Source organism: Lolium perenne, chromosome 4 (genome assembly GCF_019359855.2).
Source record: "Lolium perenne isolate Kyuss_39 chromosome 4, Kyuss_2.0, whole genome shotgun sequence".
NCBI lineage: Eukaryota > Viridiplantae > Streptophyta > Magnoliopsida > Poales > Poaceae > Lolium > Lolium perenne.
This window is the reverse complement of record NC_067247.2, coordinates 350,232,581-350,251,919: the sequence shown is the minus strand read 5'-3', so window position 1 is coordinate 350,251,919 and position 19,339 is coordinate 350,232,581.

Here is a 19,339-nt window from a genome sequence, read left to right as displayed (position 1 = left end):
TCGGTGTTCCAACTTGCATCGGTGTAACCACTTACAACGAGCTCTTGGTCACCTCCATAACAAAGAAACATATCCTTAGTTCTTTTCAAGTACTTCAGGATATTCTTGACCGCTGTCCAGTGTTCCATTCCTGGATCACTTTGATATCTGCTAGTCAAACTAACAGCATGTGCTATATCCGGTCTAGTACATAGCATGGCATACATGATAGATCCTACTACCGAGGCATAGGGGATTTTACTCATCCTTTCTCTTTCTTCTGCCGTAGCCGGTCCTTGAGTCTTACTCAAGACTTTGCCTGGTAACATAGGTAAGAACCCTTTCTTACTTTCGTCCATTCTAAACTTCTTTAGAATCTTGTCCAGATATGTACTCTGTGATAGCCCTATTAGGCGTCTTGATCTATCTCTATAAATCTTGATGCCTAATATATACGATGCTTCACCAAGGTCTTTCATTGAAAAACTATTATTCAAATAACCTTTAACACTGCTTAATAGTTCTATATCATTCCCGATCAATAATATGTCATCTACATATAATATCAGGAATGCTACAGAGCTCCCACTCACTTTCTTGTAAATACAGGCCTCTCCATGACCTTTGTATAAACCCGAAGTCTTTGATCACCTTATCAAAGCGTCGGTTCCAACTTCTCGATGCTTGCTTCAGTCCATAGATTGAACGCTGAAGTTTGCATACTTTGTCAGCATTTTTAGGATCGACAAAACCTTTGGGTTGTACCATATACAACTCTTCCTCAATGTCTCCATTAAGGAACGCCGTTTTGACATCCATCTGCCAAATCTCATAATCGAAAAATGCAGCTATTGCTAACAAAATCCTCACAGATTTAAGCTTCGCTACAGGTGAGAAAGTCTCATCGTAGTCAACTCCTTGAATTTGTCGAAAACCCTTTGCGACAAGTCGAGCTTTATAGACAGTAATATTACCATCAGCATCTGTTTTTCTCTTGAAGATCCATTTATTTTCGACAGCCTTTCGGCTATCAGGTAAGTCTACCATAGTCCATACTTTGTTATCATACATGGATCCCATTTCGGATTTCATGGCTTCTTGCCATTTGTTGGAATCTGGGCTGATCATCGCTTCTTCATACGTCGCAGGGTCCTCATCATTGTTATCCACAATCATGACATTTAGACAAGGATCATACCAATCAGGAGTGGCACGTTCCCTTGTCGATCTGCGAGGTTCAGTAGTTTCCTCGTTCGAAGTTTCATGATCATTATCATTAGCTTCCTCTGTTGCCGGTGTAGGCGATGCAGTGTACAACTTCCGATCTTGCGCTACTCGATCAACGAGTATAGATTCATCAATCTCATCGAGTTCTACTTTTCTTCCAGTCACTTCTTTAGTGAGAAATTCTTTCTCAAGAAAGGTTCCGTTCTTAGCAACAAAGATTTTGCCTTCGGATCTGTGATAGAAAGTGTACCCTATAGTTTCCTTAGGGTATCCTATGAAGACACATTTCTCCGCTTTGGGTTCTAGCTTGTCCGGTTGTAACTTCTTTACATAGGCTTCGCAACCCCAAACTTTCAGGAACGACAGCTTAGGTTTCTTATTAAACCATAATTCATACGGTGTCGTTTCTACGGATTTTGATGGTGCTCTATTTAAAGTGAATGCGGCTGTCTCTAATGCATAACTCCAAAATGATAACGGCAAATCAGTAAGAGACATCATAGAACGAACCATATCTAAGAGAGTTTGATTACGACGTTCGGACACACCGTTTCGTTGAGGTGTTCCCGGCGGTGTCAATTGTGAAAGTATTCCGCATTTCTTTAAATGCATGCCAAACTCATAACTCAGATATTCACCTCCATGATCAGATCGTAGAAATTTAATCTTCTTGTTACGTTGATTTTCTACTTCACTTTGAAATTCCTTAAACTTCTCGAAAGTTTCGGATTTATGTTTCATGAAATAGATATACCCATATCTACTCAGATCATCTGTGAAGGTTAGAACATAACGATAACCACCGCACGATGCTACGCTCATTGGTCCGCACACATCGGTATGTATGATTTCCAATAAGTCAGTAGCTCGCTCTATCATTCCAGAAAATGGAGTCTTAGTCATTTTACCCATTAGACATGCTTCGCATCTATCAAGTGACTCAAAGTCAAGTGATTCAAGTAATCCATCAGTATGGAGTTTCTTCATGCGTTTCACTCCAATATGACCAAGACGACAGTGCCACATATAAGTAGAATTATCATTCAATTTAATTCGCTTAGCATCAACGTTATGTATATGCGTATCACTACTATCGAGATCTAACAGAAATAAGCCATTCTTTTGTGGTGCTCGACCATAAAAGATATTATTCATAAAAATAGAACAACCATTATTCTCAAACTTGAATGAATAACCGTCTTGCATTAAACAAGATCCAGATATAATGTTCATGCTCAACGCAGGTACATAATAACAATTATTTAGGCTTAAAACTAATCCCGAAGGTAGATGTAGAGGAAGTGTGCCGACTGCGATCACATTGACCTTGGATCCATTTCCAACTGCATCTATGCCTAAAAAGTCCACCTTCAGGTTATCATCCGAACCCCCTCCAGTATTAAGTTGCAAGCAACAGACAATTGCATTAAGTATGGTGCGTAATGTAATCAACAACTACATCCTTAGACATAGCATCAATGTTTTATCCCTAGTGGCAACAGCACAACACAACCTTAGAACTTCCTCACATCCTTGTCCTGTGTCAATGCAGGCATGAACCCACTATCGAGCATAAGTACTCCCTCTTGGAGTTACAAGCATCTACTTGGCCAGAGCATCTACTAGTAACGGAGAGCATGCAAGATCATAAACAACACATAAGCATAACTTTGATAATCAACATAACAAGTATTCTCTATTCATCGGATCCCAACAAACGCAACATATAGAATTACAGATAGATGATCTTGATCATGTTAGGCAGCTCACAAGATCCGACAATGATAGCACAATGGGGAGAAGACAACCATCTAGCTACTGCTATGGACCCATAGTCCAGGGGTAGACTACTCACACATCACACCGGAGGCGACCATGGCGGCGTAGAGTCCTCCGGGAGATGATTCCCCTCTCCGGCAGGGTGCCGGAGGCGATCTCCTGGATCCCCCGAGATGGGATCGGCGGCGGCGGCGTCTCTGGAAGGTTTTCCGTATCGTGGTTCTCGATGCGGGGTTTTCGTCACGGAGGCTATTTGTAGGCGGAAGGGCGAGTCGGGGCCGGGCAGGGGGCCACACCATAGGGCGGCGCGGGCCCCCCCTGGGCCGCGCCGCCACGTGGTGTCGCCACCTCGTGGCCCCACTTCGTGTGTTCTTCGGTCTTCTGGAAGCTCCGTGGAAAAATAGGCCCCTGGGCTTTGATTTCGTCCAATTCCGAGAATATTTCCTTACTAGGATTTCTGAAACCAAAAACAGCGAAAACAAGAATCGGCACTTCGGCATCTTGTTAATAGGTTAGTTCCAGAAAATGCACGAATATGACATAAAGTGTGCATAAAACATGTAGATAACATCAATAATGTGGCATGGAACATAAGAAATTATCGATACGTCGGAGACGTATCAAGTACTAAAACTGACAATTGTTCTTTACATGTTAACATTATGCCAATTATCATTCTCTGTGTGCTCAATTGATTACTATGCTTTATTATCTACCTGTCCATGATACCAAGTAATCCTATCTAAGAGAGTTCGATTACGACATTCGGACAACAAAAGCCCTTGATCTTCATCTCCAAAGCACGGACATGATCTCCATCATCTTCGGGCATGATCTCCATCATCGTCGGCGTAGCGTCAAGGTCAATGGCGCCGTCTTCATGATTGTCCTCCATGTAGCAACTATTACAACTACTTTGAAATACTACTCAACATGAAATTAAAAGACAACCATAAGGCTCCTGCCGGTTGCCACAATACAATAATGATCATCTCATACATATTCATCATCACATTATGGCCATATCATATCACCAAACCCTGCAAAAACAAGTTAGACGTCTCTAATTTGGTTTGCATATTTTACGTGGTTTAGGGTTTTCGAGTAAGATCTAATCTACCTACGAACATGAACCACAACGGTGATACTAGTGTTGTCAATAGAAGAGTAAGTTGAATCTTCACTATAGTAGGAGAGACAGACACCCGCAAAGCCACTTATGCAATACAAGTTGCATGTCGAGCGTGGAGCAAATCTCATGAACGCGGTCATGTAAAGTTAGCCCGAGCCGCTTCATCCCACTATGCCACAAAGATGCAAAGTACTCAAACTAAAGACAACATAAGCATCAACGCCCACAAAACCATTGTGTTCTACTCGTGCAACCATCTATGCATAGACACGGCTCTGATACCACTGTAGGGATTCGTTGCATAGAAAACAAAAAAATTCCTACCGCGAGAACGCAATCCAAGCCAAGATGCAATCTAGAAGACGGGAGCAACGAGGGGATGAACGAGACTCACCCTTGGAGATTTCCAAAGCCTACAAGATGAGGCTCTTGTTGCTGCGGTAGACGATCACTTGCCGCTTTCAAAAGCGCGTAGAAGATCTTGACGGTGCCACAATCGGGCAGCACCTCCGTACTCGGTCACACATTCGGTGTTGATGAAGATGACGTCCTTCTCCCCGTTCCAGCGGGCAGCGGAAGTAGTAGCTCCTCCTTGAATCCGGCAGCACGACGGCGTGGTGGCGGTGGCGATGGAGATCTCCGGCGGAGTTTCGCTAAGCGTTGCGGGAGAGGTGGAGGAGAGGGGGACGACTAGGGTTTGGGGAGAGGGGGGTGGCCGGCCACTATGAGGGGTGCGGCCACGATGGCTTTGGTGTGGCCAGCCCCCTCCCCTTGCTCCTCATTATATAGGTGGAACCCCCAAGTGTTGGACTACAAGTCTTCGAATAAGACCCAACCCAAAACCTTCCATGTGTAGGGAAACCTACCCAAGGTGGGATTCCCACCTCAAGTGGGACTCCCACCCTTCCATGAGGGGGGGTGGCCGGCCCCCTTGGTGGAGTCCACCTGGGACTCCACCCCTCTAGGGTTGGCCGGCCATGGGTGGTGGAGTCCCTCCGGGACTCCGCCTTCCAAAGTGATTTCTTCCGGACTTTTCTAGAACCTTCTAGAACCTTCCATAAATGCACCCGATCATTTTCAAACTTATAAAATGACTTCCTATATATGAATCTTATTCTCCGGACCATTCCCGAACTCCTCGTGATGTCCGGATCCCATCCGAGACTCCGAACAAAACTTCGAACTCCATTCCATATTCAAGTTCTACTAATACGACATCAAACCTTAAGTGCGTCACCCTACGGTTCGCGAACTATGTAGACATGATTGGGAACTCTCTCCGACCAATAACCAATAGCGGGATCTGGAGATCCATAATGGCTCCCACATATTCAACGATGACTTAGTGATCGAATGAACCATTCACATACGATACCAATTCCCTTTGTCTCGTGATATTTTACTTGTCCGAGGTTTGATCATCGGTATCTCTCTATACCTTGTTCAACCTCGTCTCCTGACAAGTACTCTTTTACTCGTACCGTGGTATGTGGTCTCTTATGAACTATTCATATGCTTGCAAGCTATTTAGACGACATTCCACCGAGAGGGTCCAGAGTATATCTATCCGTCATCGGGATGGACAAATCCCACTGTTGATCCATATTCCTCAACTCATACTTTCCGGATACTTAATCCCACCTTTATAACCACCCATTTACGCAGTGGCGTTTGATGTAATCAAAGTACCTTTCCGGTATAAGTGATTTACATGATCTAATGGTCGAAAGGACTAGGTAACTATGTATCGAAAGCTTATAACAAATAACTTAATGACGTGATCTTTTGCTACGCTTAATTGGGTGTGTCCATTACATCATTCATATAATGATATAACCTTGTTATTAATAACATCCAATGTTCATGATCATGAAACAATGATCATCTATTAATCAACAAGCTAGTTAAGAGGCTTACTAGGGACTCCTTGTTGTTTACATAACACACATGTATCAATGTTTCGGTTAATACAATTATAGCATGGTATATAAACATTTATCATAAACTCAAAGATATATAATAACCACTTTTATTATTGCCTCTTGGGCATATCTCCAACATTTGTAACCTAGTCGTACCCAGACAGATCTCTTGAGACCTGGCACCCTATATAAGGGCCGGGGAGAGGGGTTGCCGAGGGACAGAATCAATCTTAGCAACTTTAGCCACCGCAAGTCCAGAGTTAGGTCCAAGTAGTGCTTAGCTTCTCGACAAAACCACAACCAAAACCTTTGGCACCCCATTGTAACCCGATATTTCCATAATCAAGATCAGAAAGGCAGGACGTAAGGGTTTTACCTCATCGATGGCCCCGAACCTGAGTAAATTGCTCTCCCCGCTTGTCTGTTAACCGATGTCTCGTGTCAGCCTATAGGATTCCATCAACCCTAAGCCCCAATCGAAGGGCATTGCCGAGGAGTACCCTCGACAGTGGTACTCAGTTGTCCTTTATGAAGTAGCAAAACATAAATGTTAGGACACCTTTAAAGTTCAAATGGTGACTATACACAAGTAATTTAAGAGAAAGCAATATCATAATCATGAATCAATCAATAATAAATTTTACGACTATGCATATTATACTCATAATGATAATTATGCTCTCTTAATTGGTGCATAAAGCAAGAAGATGAAGACTCAACATAAAAGTAAAAAAAAAAGGATCCTTCGAAGAAGGAAGCAAGATTAACAAGTTTTATAAACCTTCCAAAAAGTACGGTACTCATTAGCTTTGAGCTCTCATTACCCCTATCATAAGCATCTTGAATGGTTAAAGTTACTGTGATGGTAAATATGAGCTATATGCTTGACAAATCACAAATTGAAAATCTCGTGTCCCTTGAATATGAGTACCTAAATCTCATGCTACTCAACTTAGATTCCAAATAAAATCACAAATTGAAAATCTCGTGTCCCTTAAATATGAGTACCTAAATCTCATGCTACTCAACTTAGATTCCAAATAAGTTCTTATTATTGTAAGTATACATGTATCGAGAACGTCAACGGGTACCTCTGCCCCATGATATGAAAGTACTCCTGCATAGGAGCAATCCCATGCCAAAGCATTTCTCTAACGGGCGACCCTATTTGGCAGTCAACCGCCCGTATGTGTGCCAAAGCATTTCTCTAACGGGCTCATGTCCCTTAAATATGAGTACCTAAATCTCATGCTACTCAACTTAGATTCCAAATAAGTTCTTATCATTGTAAGTATACATGTATCGAGAACGTCAACGGGGTACCTCCTGCCCCATGATATGAAAGTACTCCTGCATAGGAGCAATCCCATGCCAAAGCATTTCTCTAACGGGCGACCCTATTTGGCAGTCAACCGCCCGTATGTGTGCCAAAGCATTTCTCTAACGGGCGACCCTATTTGGCAGTCAACCGCCCGTATGTGCCGTTTTAGTCGGCAAAAATCGTTGTGCGTCCCAAGGACTCGAACCAGCGCCGTTCCGTGCGAAGACGAGGCACTTTGCCAACTCAGTATGAAATGCGTCGTGCTATAATTGGAGACGCCTTTTTCTTTAGTACTATATAGTCGATCTGGCAAAAGTAATTAAAAGTAAACTTTTCATACACTAGAAAAAAAACAGCAAACCAACCAGGGAACCGTCCAGCTCATATGGTCACCCGATTCTCGTTCAAATTTGGAATTCATGAACATTTTCACATACACGAGAAAAAAAGCTGATATTAACTAATATCTTTCCTAATTTAAAAATTCAAAATATATTATTTCTCTAACGGTAACTCCGATTTCAAATCCGTTTCCACCAATAAAATGGCCTCGACGAGATCTTCGAAATTAGCACTTATGTTGATATGTTTTAAAAACTTTTTTGCCTAAAATTTATCTACCCCTATACATAACTCATCGACGTTAAATGTAAAAGGTTATCAATCCAAATGTTAAATTAATTTAGAATATTTTTTGCGATTTTTTTAGCTCACAAGTTATCAACCCAGTGCATGTTATTTATCAACGTAAATGTTAAAATTTAACGACTCGAAAAGTTAATTAATTTCATTTAAAATAATTTTTGGAACATTATTAGCTCACAATTTATCAACCTCTATGTTAGCTATTTAACAATGATAAATGTGAAGACATATCAACGCGAAAAGGTAATTTTATTTAATTCTTTTTAGAATATTATTAGCTCACAATTTATCAACCTTTATATTCGTTATTTAGCAATGGTCAATGTGAATGTTTATCAACCCAGAAAATTAAATTTATTTAGAATATTTTGGAAACATTTTAGCTCATAATTTATCAACCCATTCCACCCATTATTTATCAATGGTAAATGTGAAAATTTATCGACCCGAAAAGCTAATTTTATTTAGAAAATAGTTTAGGCACAATTTTAGCTCACAATTTATCAAACCCTCTGCTATTTATTTATCAATGGTAAATATGAAAAGTTATTGACCCGAAAAGCTAATTTTATTTAGAATATTTTTGAGATATTTTTAGCTCTCTAATTAATCAACATTTGCCCGTTATTTATCAACGGTAAATGTGAAAAGTTATCGATTCGAAAAGCTAATTTCATTTAGAATATGTTGGGAACATTTTTTGCTAAGAATTTATCAACCCATCTGCCCATTTTTATCAATGGTAAATATGAAAAGTTATCGACCCAAAAAGCTAATTTTATTTAGAATATTTTGGGAACATTATTAGCTCATAATTTATCAACCCCTCTGTTCGTTATTCAGCAATGGTAAATGTGAAGAGTTATCAACCCGAAAAGTTATTTTCATTTAGAATATTTTAGAGAAATATTTTAGATCACAATTTATCAACCTCTCTACCCATCATTTATCAATGGTAAATGTGAAAATTTATCGACGTGAAAACCTAATTTTATATAGAATATTTTGGAGATATTTTTAGCTCACAAATTTATCAAACACTGTCGATTATTTATCAACGGTAAATATGAAAATTTATCGACCGACTAGTTAATTAAATTTTGAATATTTTTATGATATTTTTAGCTCTCAAATTTATCAACTTCTCTACGTGTTATTTATCAACGATAATGTAAAAAAATCATTGACCCAAAAAGTAGTAGTTTATTTGAGTGGAAAGTAGTAGTTTATTTAAGTTGCAAGTGGTAGTTTATTTGAGTTGCAAGTGGCTTTCCCACCCATTATTTCCCCCCATAAAACTCACTGGCCCGAAAAAGGGAATTAAAAAGATAATATAGTCTCAATAAAAAGAAATTTGATATAAATAACACAAAAAGCAAAATATAGAATTATTAAAAAGGGAATTGTAAAAAGGAAATTGTAAAATGGGAATTGTGATATTTTTATCTAACATATCAAAATACACGAGGTTATATTGTAAAAATAATAGGGCTATAGTTGAAAGTAGTAGTCCTTTTATGTTGCAAGTGCTAGTTTATTTATGTTGCAAGTGTTCTCCACCCGCTATTTTTCTCCTAAAAACCACTAGCCCGTAAAAGTGAATTATAAAGTTGGTCAAAAAAATATGAATTAGCGTACGAAATAACAAATAAAGGAAATTGTTAGAAGGGAATAGAAAATAGTTAGCCCAAGTAATAAGAATTTTAGTACAAAAGTAACGGAAAATGAAAAATGACAAAGGGGAATAGCTGGTGTAACTCGTACAACTGTGGCAAGTGGTGTAAAGCTTCCTGTGTTGTGCAAGGGGAAAAAAGCAAGCAATGGGCAGCCAACGTCGCGGCGCGCAGTGCTGTAAAGAAAAATCAGTGTACAGCGTACATCTCACGTCACGACAAAAGAAGAAAACCTGATTAGCTTAGCTGAAGCTATTAGAGGGAACGGGCCGTGCGGGCGCTGCGCACGCAACGAAAGCGACCGCGCACGCGGTCAACTGCGGGGGAGTGCTTCCCTTTTTTAACACATATACAAATTTCATGGACTTACAAGTTTCTATTTTATTCGCATCGCTAGGCATCCATAAAAGAACATGATATCAACTATATAAGAATAAGTGCAATGTTGAAAGCGTTCCCCATGAAAGCATGGTTGTGCTAACTCCCAACTCGCAATTTACAAACATATAAACTTCATAAGATAGTCAAAATGGCACAAATTTATTAAGTGCAAGAAAGTAAATGTGGCATCAAGTTCGTGAGAGCTTTACTAACTAATTTTCTCATGGCAAAATTTAATTTGGAAGATAAATAAAAACATGATAAATATACTTGGAATAAAAATAATGCTAGTAGGTAGATATGGTGGGCACAATTGATAAACTTTGGTTTTTGGTAGTTGGCGTAGAGCTCATACTCAGTACAGACGAAGGCTAGCAAAGTACTGGGAGCGACCAACTAAGAGAGCAATAATGGTCATAATCATGCATAGCGACAAACCATTATTAATTAAAGCCTAAAGTGATATTACAAGTCAAAAACTAAATGATCATAGAAGGTTTAGTTGACTGGTTTGTAGTCATAACATGATGTAAACATGCACCAAGTCAATCCAATAAAGCATCAAAGGAGAATATCACAATATTATGCTTTGTATGATGAAAACAACACATGATTCTTTCAATGGCACATTAAGCACTCTCAGATATTTGAGACAAGTTATGCTACAACAAAAAATACTAAGCATATGATAAGAATAACATCCAACATGACATGCCAAAGTCTATGCCACAGACTAAACAAGCTTCCTTTTGCATCAGTAGAAACATGAAACATTTTACTCGTCTCCAACACCAATCAAATTATTTGAAACAACTCTCATAGATAATAATCAATAAAGATCAGAGAGCTAATCATACCTTAATAAAGAAAACTAATAAGCTCTGAACAAAATACGAGTGGAAAACCATATCTAAAGGCAATACTAGCAAAAGAGAACACTCGCAGAATAATAAGAGAGAAGACTAGAGTGTTCTATGAAATTAAAACAGAGCATCTGTTTTCTTTTGCTGTCCCACACAACAATGCTAGGATCCAACCATATTCTATAGCAAACAAAACAAAATAAAACCAAAAACTAAAATAAAGACGCTCCAAGAACAACCCATAGCATATGAAGCAATAAAAATATAGAGAATAGAAAGATGACCTAATGCTTTGTTGATGAAGAGGGGATGCCCATGCTTCTACTTGGATATTTCTCTGGGTGACATGGGCATCTTCAAGCTTGAGATTTTATCCATACTTCATCTCATTACATCATTGTTCTCTCCCTACACTTGAAAACTTTCTTCATACAAAACTTCACACAATTCTTATTAGCAGCATTAGTACAATCAAAATAACAAATCCACCTGGATTCAGTTTTAACATATATCAAACATTCATTGAAACATTATATATTGTAGCAACTTCTTCAAAAATCTCTTTCTCTCAAAAGAACTCAAAAATAAAGATAATAAGAGGCAAATGCAAATAGTGGCAGAAATCTGTCAAAACAGAACAGCAGGTAAAGATCGATTTTTTTCGAAAATCTTCTGCTCGTATCGAAAAGTGCTCAACTAACGAAAGTTAGATAATAACATGGGCATATGCTCAAAAATTGGCAGCTCAAAATTACGTTCTAGCTACGAAATTTTATGGTGACAACACAGAATCTGTTTCAGGACAACAACTTCCCAAATCTCACTTTCTTCCTATTAGAGGCTATTCTTGGCACAAAAACTAAATAAAAATGATAAGGAGAGGTTATTACAGAGGTAAAAACTTTGAAGAGTCAACAAAAGAAAAAAAAATTATAGAAATAAAATAGAGGTTATGTTCCAAGAGTGTTTTTCTTTAACGTCTTTCAGCTAGGCGCAGTAATTTGAGAAGATGCTCACATAAGAAATATGAATTGAAGCAAAAGAGAGCATCAAGAAGCAATATGAAACACATTTAAGTATAACCCACATCCTATGCATAGGAATCTCGTACACAAATAGATTCACAAAGAACAAAGTGACAAGCATAGGAAGAACAAGAGCAACTTCAAAACTTTCAGCATATAGAGAGGTGTTTTAGTAACATGAAAACTTGTACAACCATATTTTCCTCTCTCATAATAACTTTCAGTAGTATCATGAATAAACTCAACAATATAACCATCACATAAAACATTCTTATCATAAGCCACATGCATAAAATAATTACTAATCCCAACATAAGCATAGTCATTCTTATTAATTGTAGTGGGAGCAAATTAAAAAAATAGCTATCATTATTATTCGCATCACCATAATCATCAAATATAGGAGGCATATTGTAATCATAATTAAATTTCTCCTCGATAGTAGCTGGACTGAAAATAACATAATCATCATTGTAATCATCATATATTGGAGGCATAGTATCATCATAGCAAATTTCCTCCTCCAAAGCTGGGGAACTAAAAAGATTATTTTCATAAAAACAAGCTTCCCCAAGCTTAGATTTTTCCATAGCATTAGCAATAATATTGTTCAAACAATTCATACTAATAACATTGCTACCAGCATGCAAGTAAAGTTCCATAGGTTTTTTAATTTTGTCTTCAAACACCTCATGTCCTAACTTAAGATAAATACTATAAAGCTCTCGAATATTTTTGTTGTTTTCCATGAAGCCTAACTAGTGAAAATAAAAACAAGAATCAAAAAGATGTAACTGTAGAATCTAAAGAAAATAACTTCGAGCACTCAATACCAACTAAAAAAAACTTAGTATCCAGAGGATGTGAGTACCTTTTACCTTACCTCCCCGGAAACGGCGCCAAAAAAGAGCTTGATGTCTATGCACACTTCTATTTTTGTATGGGCCTCCAAGTGCAGAGGTGTGTAGAACAACAACAAGTTTTCCTTAAGTGGATCACCCAAGGTTTATCGAACTCAGGGAGGTAGATATCAAAGATATCCCTCTCAAGCAACCCTGCAATTACGATACAAGAAGTCTCTTGTGTTTCCAACACACCCAATACAATTGTCAGGTGTATAGGTGCACTAGTTCGGTGAAGAGATAGTAAAATACAAGTAATATGGATGATTATGAGTAGTAATTGCAATCTGAAATAAAAATGGCAGCAAGCAAACATGTAGAAGAGTTGGTTGTAACAGTGTTTTAATGCTTAGAAACAAGGCTTAGGGATCCTACTTTCACTAGTGGACACTCTCAACAATGATATCATAATTGAGTACATAGATATTATATCTTCACTATGCTACTCTTAATCACTCTCCAGTTTGATAATAAACACAAATTCACTACGTAGGGATGTATAAGTGATGGTGCTCCGGTGATGGTGCCAGACAATCTTGGTGGCGGTTGTTGTGGAAACGGTTGGGAAAACCCCAAGAGGAAGGTGTGATGAGCACAATGTGCCAAGTTTTCCCTCAATACGAAACCAAGGTTTACTCGACCAATAGGAGAAAGGCGTGACTTCTGAAGGTGTTGCTAGCTGACTCGTGGCAGGGCGCACTACCGGTGTCAGCAACAACATGGAACCTGCACACAACACAACCAAAGTACTTTTCCCCAACTTACAGTGAGATTTTCAATCTCACTGGTTTGCTAAACACAATGGATTAGACATATCGAGTGGAAAGAGATGTTTGCAGTAATTAAAGAGAACAGAGCTTTGGATTAAGTAGCAGAGCAGGATGGCAGTGGTTGAATTTATCAGTGCAAAGGAAAGGACCGGGGTCCACAGTTCACTAGAGGTGTCTCTCCATAAAGATAAATAACATGCTGGGTGAACAAATTACAGCTGGGCAATTGACAAAATATCGACCATACATGACAAGATGATTAATATGAGATTCGTTTGGGCATTACAACATAATACATAGACCGTAATCCAACTGCGTCTATGACTAATAATCCACCTTCCGGTTATCGTCCGAACCCCTTTCAGTATTAAGTTGCAAGCAATAGATTATCATATTAAGCAATGTGTGTAAAGTAAACAATGGAATTACCCTTGGATAAAACATTGTTGTTTTCTCCCTAGTAGCAACATCACATCTACAATATTAGAAGTTATTGCCACTCTCCCAGAAAACTAGAGGCATGAACCTACTATAGAGCGTAAATACCCCTCTTGGTGTCACAAGCATCTACTTGGCCAGAGTATCTACTAGCAACAGAGAGCATGCAAGATCACAAATAACATATGACATGAATATATAATCGACCTCAACATAGTATAAAATATATCGGATCCTAGCAAACACAACATTTAGCAATACATAAGGATGATCTTGATCATGTAGGGCAGCTCACAAGATCTAAACATGAGGCACAAATTGGAGAAGACAACCATCTAGCTACTGCTATGGACCCATAGTCCAGGGATGGACTACTCACGCATCACTTCGGAGGCGGGCATGGTGATATAGATGCCTCCTGCGATGATTTTCCCCTCCGGCAGGGTGCCGGGAAGAGCTTCGAAACCCTCTTGAGCTAGGTTCTGTAATGGCGGCCACGACAGAACTTTTCGTGGATGGAGGCTCGGGTATTCAGGGTTTTCCTGAGATCGCGAATAATTAAATAAGCGGAGGGGCGATGTCGGTGGCCACCTGGGTGGGCCACACCATGCCTTGGTGCAGGCCCAGGCCAGGCCGCGCCAAGGCATGGTCTGGCCGCCCTGCGCCTCTTCTTCATCCCCCTCTGGACTCTGTCTTCGTTACGGTAAAATAGTGACTTTGGATTTTGTTTCGTCCAATTCCGAGAATATTTCCTGTACAACTTTTTTGAAATACAAAACAGCAGAAAACAGGGAACTAGCATTGTGGCATCTTGTTAATAGGTTAGTGTCGGAAAATGTATAAAAGTGCAACGAAGTATGAGCAAAACATATATAAATTGGTGTACAACAAGCATGGAGCATCAAAAATTATAGATACGTTTGAGACCTATCACCCCCCGGTGAACTCTGACATTGGCGCTGCAACCCTTTCTCCACTACCACAATACACCGCATCCTCTGTTTCTTTTCCCCCTGATCAGTTCGAGGAGAGGGAGAGAAGAGAAAGCAAGAGGCTACTGAAGCAAGGAGTGACACAAGAGTGCCTTACCAGGATAGTATGGTTGACACTATGGCTCAACAGGTAATTACTTGACTTGTATCTTGCAACCCTACATACAGAGTGAACCATCCATGTAAATTAGTTAACATGCTCATTTATTAAAACTCAGAGGCCACCCATGAGAAATGTTGAAGCAATGCCTACTGATACGTCTCCGACGTATCGATAATTTCTTATGTTCCATGCCACATTATTGATGATATCTACATGTTTTATGCATACTTTATGTCATATTTATGCATTTTCCGGAACTAACCTATTGACGAGATGCCGAAGGGCCAGTTGCTGTTTTCTTCTGTTTTTGGTTTCAGAAATCCTAGTAAGAAAATATTCTCGGAATCGGACAAAATCAACACCGAAGATCTTAAAATTCCCGGAAGCTTCCAGAGCACCGAAGAAGGGCCAGAGGGGAGCCAGGGGGGCCCCACCCCACAGGGCGGCGCGGCCAAGGGGGGGCGCGCCCCCCCTAGTGTGTGGGCCCCCTGTGGCCCCTCTGACTCCGCCTCTTTGCCTATTTAGTCGTCCCTGACCTAAATCCTCGACCCCGTTCGATGAAACCAGAGAAAACTATCCAGAGCCGCCGCCATCGTGAAACTCCAATTCGGGGGACAGAAGTCTCTGTTCCGGCACGCCGCCGGGACGGGGAATTGCCCCCGGAGTCATCTCCACCGCCGTCTCCACCGCCATCTTCACCGCCATCGCTGTCTCCATGATGAGGAGGGAGTAATTCACCCCCGGGGCTGAGGGCTCCGCTGTAGCTATGTGGTTCATCTCTCTCTTTATGTGATCTAGTTGAATATCATCCATGTGCTACTCTAGTGATGTTATTAAAGTACTTTATTCCTCCTGCACGGTGTAATGGTGACAGTGTGTGCATCGTGTAGTACTTGGCGTAGGTTATGATTGTAATCTCTTGTAGATTATGAAGTTAACTATTGCTATGATAGTATTGATGTGATCTATGCCTCCTTCATAGTGTGATGGTGACAGTGTGCATGCTATGTTAGTTCTCGGTGTAATTGTGTTGATCTATCTTGCACTCTAAGGTTATTTAAATATGAATATCGAATATTGTGGAGCTTGTTAACTCCGGCATTGAGGGTTCGTGTAATCCTACACAATTAGTGGTGTTCATCATGTAGGATAACGTTGCATAGAAAACAAAAATTTTCCTACCGCGAACACGCAATCCAAGCCAAGATGCAATCTAGAAGACGGTAGCAACGAGGGGGTATCGAGTCTCACCATTGAAGAGATTCCAAAGCCTACAAGATGAGGCTCTTGTTGCTGCGGTAGACGTTCACTTGCCGCTTGCAAAAGCGCGTAGAAGATCTTGATCACGATCGCTTCCGGTGCCACGAACGGGCAGCACCTCCGTACTCGGTCACACGTTCGGTTGTTGATGAAGACGACGTCCACCTCCCGTTCCAGCGGGCAGTGGAAGTAGTAGCTCCTCTTGAATCCGACAAAGACGACGGCGTGGTGTCGGTGGCGGTGGAGAACTCCGGCGGAGCTTCGCTAAAGCTACGCGGGAGATAAGGAGGAGAGGGGGGCGGCTAGGGTTTGGGAGGGGGTGGCCGGCCACTTCAATGGGGCGGCCAGCTTGTGGTCTTTGGGGTGGCCGGCCCCCTCCCTTGGCCCCTCATTATATAGGTGGAACCCCAAGTGTTGGACTCCAAGTCTTCGAATAAGACCCGAACCAAAAACCTTCCATATGGTGGGGAAACCTACCCAAGCTAGGACTCCCACTAGAGGTGGGAGTTCCACCTCCCATATGGGGGGTGGCCGGCCCCCTAAGGGGGAGTCCACTTGGGACTCCACCCCACTAGGGTTGGCCGGCCATGGAGGTGGAGTCCCATGTGGACTCCACCTTCCTTGGTGGTTTCTTCCGGACTTTTCTAGAACCTTCTAGAACCTTCCATAGAACCTTCCGCGTCATTTTAATTCACATAAAATGACATCCTATATATGAATCTTATTCTCCGGACCATTCCTAACTCCTCGTGATGTCCGGATCTCATCCGGACTCCGAACAAATATTCGAACTCCATTCCATATTCAAGTTCTACCATTTCAACATCCAACTTTAAGTGTGTCACCCTACGGTTCGTGAACTATGCGGACATGGTTGAGTACTCTCTCCGACCAATAACCAATAGCGGGATCTGGAGATCCATAATGGCTCCCACATATTCAACGATGACTTTAGTGATCGAATGAACCATTCACATACAATACCAATTCCCTTTGTCACGCGATATTTTACTTGTCCGAGGTTTGATCTTCGGTATCACTCTATACCTTGTTCAACCTCGTCTCCTGACAAGTACTCTTTACTCGTACCGTGGTATGTGGTCTCTTATGAACTTATTCATATGCTTGCAAGACATTAGACGACATTCCACCGAGAGGGCCCAGAGTATATCTATCCGTCATCGGGATGGACAAATCCCACTGTTAATCCATATGCCTCAACTCATACTTTCCGGATACTTAATCCCACCTTTATAACCACCCATTTACGCAGTGGCGTTTGGTGTAATCAAAGTACCTTTCCGGTATAAGTGATTTACATGATCTCATGGTCATAAGGACTAGGTAACTATGTATCGAAAGCTTATAGCAAATAACTTAATGATGAGATCTTATGCTACGCTTAATTGGGTGTGTCCATTACATCATTCTTACAATGATATAACCTTGTTATTAATAAGATCCAATGTTCATGATTATGAAACTAATCATCCATTAATCAACAAGCTAGTTTAATAGGCATACTAGGGACTTCTTGTTTGTCTACATATCACACATGTACTAATGTTTCGGTTAATACAATTATAGCATGACATATAAACATTTATCATAAACATAAAGATATAAATAATAACCACTTTATTACTGCCTCTAGGGCATATCTCCTTCAGTCTCCCACTTGCACTAGAGTCAATAATCTAGATTACATTGTAATATACCTAACACCCATGGCATTCTGGTGTTGGTCATGCTTTGCCCTAGGGAGAGCTTTAGTCAACGGATCTGCTACATTCAGATCAGTGTGTATTTTGCAAATCTTTACTTCTCCATCTTCGATGTATTCGTGAATCGAGTGGTAACGCAGCTTGATATGCTTCAGCCTCTTGTGTGACCTTGGCTCTTGTGCATTGGCGATGGCACCCATGTTATCACAGTAAATGATTAATGGGTCCAATGCACTAGGAACCACACCGAGCTCTACAATGAACCTCTTCATCCATACCGCTTCTGATGAAGCCTCTGAAGCCGCTATGTACTCTGATTCTGTTGAAGACTTCGCCACCGTGCACTGCTTCGAGGTTGCCCAGCTTACTGCAGCACCATTCAATATAAACATGTACCCAGACTGTGACTTAGAGTCATTAGGATCAGTGTTCCAACTTGCATCGGTGTAACCACTTACAACGAGCTCTTGGTCACCTCCATAACAAAGAAACATATCCTTAGTTCTTTTCAAGTACTTCAGGATATTCTTGACCGCTGTCCAGTGTTCCATTCCTGGATCACTTTGATATCTGCTAGTCAAACTAACAGCATGTGCTATATCCGGTCTAGTACATAGCATGGCATACATGATAGATCCTACTACCGAGGCATAGGGGATTTTACTCATCCTTTCTCTTTCTTCTGCCGTAGCCGGTCCTTGAGTCTTACTCAAGACTTTGCCTGGTAACATAGGTAAGAACCCTTTCTTACTTTCGTCCATTCTAAACTTCTTTAGAATCTTGTCCAGATATGTACTCTGTGATAGCCCTATTAGGCGTCTTGATCTATCTCTATAAATCTTGATGCCTAATATATACGATGCTTCACCAAGGTCTTTCATTGAAAAACTATTATTCAAATAACCTTTAACACTGCTTAATAGTTCTATATCATTCCCGATCAATAATATGTCATCTACATATAATATCAGGAATGCTACAGAGCTCCCACTCACTTTCTTGTAAATACAGGCCTCTCCATGACACTGTATAAACCCGAAGTCTTTGATCACCTTATCAAAGCGTCGGTTCCAACTTCTCGATGCTTGCTTCAGTCCATAGATTGAACGCTGAAGTTTGCATACTTTGTCAGCATTTTTAGGATCGACAAAACCTTTGGGTTGTACCATATACAACTCTTCCTCAATGTCTCCATTAAGGAAC